This window comes from Podarcis bocagei, assembly GCF_964188305.1.
Source record: "Podarcis bocagei genome assembly, chromosome: 11".
In the NCBI taxonomy this organism is placed as follows: Eukaryota; Metazoa; Chordata; class Lepidosauria; order Squamata; family Lacertidae; genus Podarcis; species Podarcis bocagei.
In genome coordinates, this window is record NC_138136.1 from 27,583,253 (window position 1) to 27,591,581 (window position 8,329).

General features: G+C 43.1%; 1 protein-coding gene across 1 annotated transcript in view; it reads left to right on the forward strand.

Annotated features, from left to right (window-relative positions):
- The window catches only part of LIX1 (limb and CNS expressed 1), a 34,190-nt gene that overhangs the window by 13,454 nt on the left and 12,407 nt on the right, over positions 1–8,329 (forward strand). The gene's annotated exons all lie outside the window — the stretch shown is intronic.

Sequence of the window (8,329 nt, forward strand, 5' to 3'; positions counted from 1 at the left end):
TCTGAAATCAGATCCTGCCCACCCTTCTGGGAAAACCTGTAGAAAGTTTTCAGCATCTGAGGAAATGTAGGCAGTGTCAAGAGTCTGTCTAACTTCAGTGGCTGGTGTGCATAGGAAGCTCTCAGAAGTGCAGTGAGCAGATTTAATTCAAACTGGGTAGGATTTCTTGAACTGGCAAGGTATTTTTAAATGCTTCTAGTGAGACTGGGCTGCCAAAGTTAGTTCCCCCCCCCCTATTTTACTTCTTAAAATATTATGTGAGAGAGAATTTGTGGTTAAATGTGGTGTGGTGAATTTGCTGTATGCTTTTTATAAAAACATCTTACTATCTTCTATGCCATCACCGCTGCATAATAGTTCTCTTTGGTTTGCCATCACTTCCAAATACGTCAATAAGCAATCATTTCTATTACTCATGTCACATAAATGTCTCCCTTGTGCATTCCAAAAGAGCTTATAATGCACTTTTAATGCTTTTTGTGTACATGGGTCATCCATTATGTTCAGCCTCAGTTATCAATACTTGTGCATCAATACCAACTTAGCTCTAGTTGTGGTAGCTGTCCAAGAGAACATTGGGCAAGTTACATAAGATTGAGCCCATCTTCTCTTTGGATGGGTCCCTCAAAAGCTTTTGTAAATTGATCCCTCCCAGAAGATCGTCAAAAGGGAGCAGATGGGTCTAATTGCAGAGAGGAATTTCCAAAGAGTAGGGAATCAAGCACTGGAAATGTTTAATACAGATTCCAAATGAATTGTCCCGAACCCCTGGCAGAAAGTCAGTATTTCAAGTCCAAAGTCTAGGTCCAATGGTCAAGCCACACAAGCAAAGAGCAAAGTCCAAAGGTCAGGAAACAGTCCAGGGTCAATCCAAGTAGCCAAGTCTGAAGTCCAGCAGTCAGAATACAGTCCAGAGTCAAACTCAAAGCACAGTCCTATAAAGGGCCAGGTGCATCCAAACCAAGATCCATCAACATGGGCAGTTGAGCAGACACAGCACCTCAGCTCTGATTCCCTTTGGTACTTTGCATGCAGATTGCAGCATCTGGGCTGGATGAGGCATGTGACCCTCACCTGCTCCAAGCCTAGTCCAGCTGAGGAATCACACCCCTCCTCCCAGAGCTAGAGAGCCCCACCTAGCCAGCTAAGGAGCTGAGCTGTGGGCCTTGCCTGCCTCAGCCTCCTAGACCACCACTCCCGCTGCTTCATATGCCTCAGAGCCTGCCATGTTTATGGGAACAGGGGCCCCTCTGGCTCTGCAGATGGGTTCTGCTGCTCTGGTTCCTGTGCATTGACCCTGGTCCCCTTGCCATCCTCTGCCACCCTTTGAGTACTTACCTCCCCATCCCCTGCTTGCCCTGGTGCACCCCAGTCCTGGCTGCATCCCCTGTCAGGGTCCTCTTCCTGCTCCCCATCATACTGCCAGTTCATGACAATACTGGTGGAGGATGGGGGGATGGCGTTGGATGATGTCTTTGGGTTTCCACCAAGCTTGTGATTTTGTATATGTAAGACGGGAGTTTCTAGTAGAAGGGACAACTGAAGTGCTTAACTTTGTTAAGTTAATGGCACTAGCTGAGCCTACTATGCATCCTTCTTCATATCTGAAGAGCTGATTGCATATGGATGTGTTGCCATGACAACAGGTGATGCTCTTTTAGGAAGGAATAGGCCTCTCCTCCTTCACCTTTGCTGGAGGCTGTGTCATATTCTGGGTAGAACAGCAACAAGCCAGGAACTAGTCTGGTCTAGACCGCTCTGGAGCTGGAAGCTGGTTAGACACAGAAGCTGGACTTGCTCTCTGTGCTGAACGCACAGGAGCCCCTGAAGTTGCCTACAGCTCAGAGTTTGGGATGCATGCAACAATACTTTACCTGAGAGGCATGCTTCCCATCCATAAAATTCTGGTAAGTTTAATAACTTGGATCTATAAGATAAAATTCACAAAATAAAAAGTGCACAATCAGCCAACAACCATATTTGACTGGTTCCTTAGCCTACTAGTCACAAACCCTATCTGGCTTCTTCTAGAATAGAGAATAAAATACCTTTAAACTTATTATTTGCTTTGGCTGAGATATTGGCACCTTTATTTTTGTTCAATTTGCTCATTGCTCAGCAATGTGTTTGTGGCTCAATTTCAGTATTGAGCAGTGGGCAATTTTAATTTTGCAGAAATTTAATGGATTTTTCACAGGCAGGTGAGTAGCTGAGCTACCCACCCCCACCCCTGCCAGGGAATAATGCAATCCTCTGGCCTACGCGAAGGCTTAGTGCTTGTGAAGTATGCATCAAGATATCCACATTTTCCTGGTGTCCTTTGTATCAGGATGTCACAAGCACAGCCATTCATGAAAACAGTACTTTACTTTCCAGTTGCAGCAAAGCAGGGCAACTTGAGGCCTATCTGATAAATTTCTGGCTCCCCTTTTCTTGAACTCTGATGTCAACCCACTCATAACGCAAGCAGATGTTTTTGCTTTTCTTACCAATAGGAATGTCACTGCCCAACTATTCATTTCAATATAGTGAAATAGGTTTAATACATCTTTAATTAACAACAAATGAATCCATATAACTTTTTTTTAAAAAGTATTTTTTACATATGGGGATTAAGCTGGGGGGGAGGAATGCCTTAACCACCACTTGACCAATACTATCGTAAAGATAAATCCCCTGTACTTTGTCAAAGTTTGAACGCACCTGTGCTGAATGTCAAAGAAACATATGATTTAGGCTAAGTCTAGATATTGTGCCCCCTAAAAGCTGCTCCAGAGGATTAGGAGAGTCCCAGGATATATCATTGGATGTGACATTGAGGAAAGGGGCGTGTAATTGGAATCTTCTAGCCTTTGTGCCTTGGTTCACCCCCCAGGAAATGTTTGCTGGGGCCCCAGAAACATGTTTTAGCTATGCATAGACTACAAGGACTTGTGATGTATAAATACCACCTCACTTAGCATTGCAAGCAATTCCCCATTTATGTAGGCGATTACATTCCAAATGCAGAATCACATAAAATGTGGATTCGCCATTAGCTGACGGGTGGGGAAGCATTTTCCCCACCCCGTTTGGCTGTGTGAGGGAGGGCCATGCTTTCCTCCAGTTCGCGGTATATACAAGGTTCAGACATCTTGCTGTGCATTAGAAAAACATCATGATTTGAAAACAAACGCACTGCTCACCTGAGAAATAGAGAGAACAGTGAAGCTATCATGGAATAATAAATCTGTGTACTGAAAACAAGGCAAATCTTGCAAGAGATATTTAGGTATCTCACTGCAGATTACAGTTCCTGTGACCAGACGCATGTCAGGTAAGCAGCAGCAGACTCTTATCTATATCCTAGTTCCTATTATCTATCAATCCTAGTGATTGATATAAACCTTTAGAAAGGGCCTGTGTTTCATTTTTACTATCGCCCAATGCAAGGATGTTATTGCAATATTATTCATTTGTATTAAGTTGTTTTCCTTCTCCTTGCCTGCAACACATCCTCCCACACTTGCAAACTACCTAGCCCCTTTCAGCCTTCTGAAGAGCCATCCAAAACTGCAAAAGGAAATGGTGTACAAACTATGTTTAAACTAGGTACTTTTAACTCCTTTTATATAAAGCTCTGCAAACTTCTGAGATATGCAATAGGGTTTCTAATATAGAATATGCCATTATTTATTTCCACCCTGGCAAGAGCCTAATTTCATTACCTGGGCTTATTGTGATTTACAGAGATCTTTAATTCACTGGGCATGGAGAATCATCACCTCAAGTCTATGAGCATATGGTTTTCATCTCCTTCATTGTAGCCTTAGGTAACTTCCTGAAACCACATCCTTGGCTATTACAAGGCATGCAGTTGTCCCCCAAGTCTCTGCCTTCTGTTTCCATCCAGTGATATTTTGCATTCCCTTCCTTTAATCTCTAGATTCCATCCTTAAACTGCTGCAATGATTAAAATAAATAGGGACTTTAAATTGCAGAACTCAGACCACATAGTTTTCAATTTTAGCCAAAAGCGAGGGGAGGGGGGAGTTAGAAATCATTTAACCACATAATTTGCCTGGTTTTTCCATCCTTGGGTTAAACCTTCTTTCAGTTAATCCAAATACATTCACAATCTTCTGGTTGTGGTGTCCTCAGATTGTTCCTGGGATCTGTGCGTGTGAAGAATTTCATACATGCTGATGGTTGTCTACTGGCACCTATTCTTCCCCCTTCCCCACCTTATGTAGACTCCAGTTCCTCTCAGACCCAGCCATCATAGCCGGTGGCCAGGAATGGTGGGAGTTGTAGCCCAACCATGTCAGGGGAGGGCTACAGGTTTCCAAACTCTGCAGTAATACTGAATTAGATGGAACAATGTTCTGACTCTGATAAGGCAGCTTCATATTGTTACATCACCTCAATCTCCACACCTCTGTGATTCCAAGGGTTCCAGGTTACCCAGGGTTCACGTTTCCTTTGGAAATGAGGCACAGCAGAGGCTGTGGTGTCATTATGATACACAGTTTATTTATACATACATACAACTTGAGGCTGTTCAAAGCATTACACTCAAAGCACGTTCTGTCCCTCTCATGCCTGCAACGCTGGATCCAAAACTGTGACCTTCGTAAGCAAGGCTTCGGAGTGGGGCAGTTGTGGGAGGCACAACCATTGCCACCCCGGTTGTGTACGTACCACAGGCAGGTAAACGGAAGTATTTCCTCCCAGAGATTTACAGGGGGTGGGTGTTGGTAGTTTGGCCAATATGGAAGCAAAAGATTACTTCAAAATTCAGGGTAGGATGAAATTTGGGACACTGGTGGATGCTGTGCATAAAGATGGAAGAGAAAGTAAATTTGGTTTTCATTCTAATAGAACCTACCAATTTTGATCTTACATACAAACTGAAAAGCAGCCGTCATTCAGGCATTTCACTTCTCCAGATTTTATGGTGTGGTTCTCCAACCAGTTGATGTGCATAAAAGTGTATCTGTTTGGGGGAAAGTTTGCATGAGAAAGCTCTCTATCCTCCATCGGTTTACCTTGCCCACTCCATGTGCATTTCCAAATCAGAATGTCTATCAGAAAGGCGATTAAATAGCAGCACAGAAAGAAACATTCCAGCGGTCTTTGCAACTTACGCTGAACTCACAGAAAAGGTGCTGGCATTAAGTTAAAAGGAGGATCCTGTCAGAGCTCACTCAGAATCCTTCAGACTCTACAGAGAAGTATCCAGATTGTCTGAGTTGTGTTGATTTTTTTTAAGGGAGTTAGGAGAAACCGCATTTGCTGTGCAACAGCTTCTCTAAGCACCAGCTAATTCTCCTTCAGTTCTAGTGGATTTGGGTGATGTAGGCAATGTTTATCCTAGCATAGCAGCACTAGCTAAAAGGTGTAAATTTACATTGGAGGGTTATGTGTGATGAGCCTGTCAGCAGTTCTTCTCCTCAGATTTAAAAATCTGCCTCTTAAACTATTCTTCAGAATTTAAAATGCCGGTTGAAGGATATGCTTGAAAACTCAGCGGCAAACCAATGGCTTGATTGTGACCACAGACCACACAGAAGGATAATGGGGTTTGGGGTTTTTTATTATTATTTCAGTTTGTGCACCTATGTGCCTTCTCCCCCATACCAATCTTTCTTTTTCCTTGGCCTCACAGAAGAGGAGAAATAAGCACTCAAAACCAGAGAGCAAATCCTTACTTTGCTTGTTTACTCAACGTGTGTGCATTTGATAAAATATCTCCTGCCAAATCTACTCCCATAATAACTTGTGCACTAACAAGTTCACTTCTGCGGTCTTTCGTTCTTCATTTCTCCTTGCAGAAATTAGAAGGCTTAGTTTTCCCCTCCATTTCTCCCTAATGGCACAGAGTGCAGCAAAATGATCCCATAACTGATTTTGGATTGGCTTCTCCCAAGCCATGCCATTCATTGCAGGCACCGAGCCAAGCTTGACATACAAAGGAATGCTCTGGCAAATACTGAGGCAAATTGGGCAAGTAGCATCCCAGAACAAAAGCATCCTGGGGGCTTATTTATTTTAGGTCAGGGTGATCCCAGAAGTTTACAGCAAAAGTTTTAAGATGCATGTAAGCTCTTTGGAACAAAAAAATGGCGAAAGATGAAAAGGCAACCCCGTTGCCCAAATAGCATGTCAGGTAGAAGCAAAGGTCTGAAGAACATATTATGAAAGAGTACATAATAAAGCCCTATGTGGCCTAGGACCCACGTACCTACGGGACCGCCTCTCCTGGTATGCCCTGCAGAGGACCTTAAGGTCCACAAATGACAACACTTTGGAGGTCCCAGGTCTCAAGGTGGTTAGATTGGCCTCAACTAGGGCCAGGGCCTTTTCAGTACTGGCCCCGACTTGGTGGAATGCTGTGTCACAAGAGACTAGGGCCCTGCAGGACTTGACATCTTTCCGCAGCCTGCAAGACAGAGCTGTTCCACCTGGCCTTTGGTTTGGACTCAGTCTGACCCTTATGTTTCCCTCCCCTTATGGTTTTGATCTATGGGCTACTATTAAAATGAGGCTGCATTTTAAACTGTATTTTAACCCGTATTTTAAATTGGTTCTCCCCCCCCCCCATTATGTTTTTATTGTAATTTTATTGGTGTTGGCTGCCCTGAGCCCGGCTCTGTCTGGGGAGGGTGGGGTATAAATAAAAAATTATTATTTATTATTATTATTACAATGCAAGAGACTATATACCGATAAATGAAAAGTGAATTGCATGAGCCAATCGGGACTAGCCCTACCAGTTGGCAGGGTGAGGTGTCTGCCTCAGGTGGCAGATGCTGCGAGGCAAAAAACAGCAAGGCATTGGAGGACACAGCTATGTGTTGCCTGGCCTGCTCTGCTACTTTGATACTTTTTCTAACACTTGTTTTGAGCAGTCCTTGTAGACACCTTTGCCCTGAGAAAAATTAAAGGGTTGAGCTTTTAACAAAACTCTTCAGGGCTCATTTCACATAAGTTCCAATGAGTCCTGCTTTCACAGGATGAACTATTTATATTGCAAGAGGAATATTTTGGGAAATTAATTACAGAAGGCTGCAGCAGAAAGTCATGTGTCAAGGAGCTAAACAATAATTCTCAATTTGCTTAAGCTTTTCTGTCTGCTATTACTTTCAGAAAGAGAAGTAAAATATTCCTGATTTGTAAATCTCTTGGCCTGCAAAGATTTGCCATTTGCTTTCAGACTTTGATCTGCAGCTTTGCTGGTCTTACTTAAAATAAATAGTTACTTTTATCTTTCCTTTTACTAGGTTTAATCTTCACAAAGATTGTTTAAATCCAAATTATTTGGATAGGTTTCTATTATAACGTTTATTATGAAAAGCACACAAGTCTGAATTTTGTCTTGGAATCTGAAAAAGTAAACATTCATTTTAACCCACAAGAGAAGGTTGAAACTAATATAAGAGTTTGGTGAGTTATGTTCCTCGTGGAATGAGCAGATATAGGTGGACTTCTCAAAATACAGTTTAAAAAATGGTTGCTGAAGAGGAAAATGACATTTAATTTTACATAAGGTTCCCCCACCCTTTTCAAGCTAGGAATAATAAACACAACACAACCCAATAAATGTTTAATGTCCCTTCAGAACATAATAGCCCTGATAGATCAGACAATCTACTCCAGCATCCCATATCTCACAACTCAAAGAGTTCCCACATGTGCCTGGGAAGCCAGGAGTAGAATTCTAACCCAAGAAGAAGGTGGGTCCCACAGATGATATGAAGCATCCAATACATGGGCCTTGTTGGCACATCATGGTCAGTCAAACTATGTGTGAAGGAGCTCACTCACACCTGCTTTGTTCCTCCCTGGCTTTTTTTAGCTCAGTGAGGCTCAATTCTGTAGCCAAGGTTATACCTATGGTTACAGGTGGTGGTTAAGGAAGAAATACCTTAAGCACAATCCTGGGTGCAGATGACATGCTAAGCCAAACCTCATACAAGGTGCTGAAAGGACACAGGAGAAGCAAAGTAAGTATGAGCTCCTCTCTATGGGTTGCTGTGTTAAGGTGGTCCTGGTAAACCAGGGGAGAGGAGCCTTGGGCCTGAAAGCCAAATGCAGCCCTTCTGTCTGGTCCAGGGGACTTTCTTCAGGTCATGGGAGAAAAACTAACCACCCTCACCATCTTAATGCCAAGAGGGGATGAGGTAGAAGGACTCAGAGGCTTCATTGGTGCCAGACTTCAAGGGTATCATTGTGCCCATGGGCACCATGTTGGCAACCCCTGCATTAAGTTCACAGACTGAAATTACCTAACTACACCACTGTGTGCTACAGCCTTTTTTGAGAGGAGCTGACAAGAACATTTGGGGGA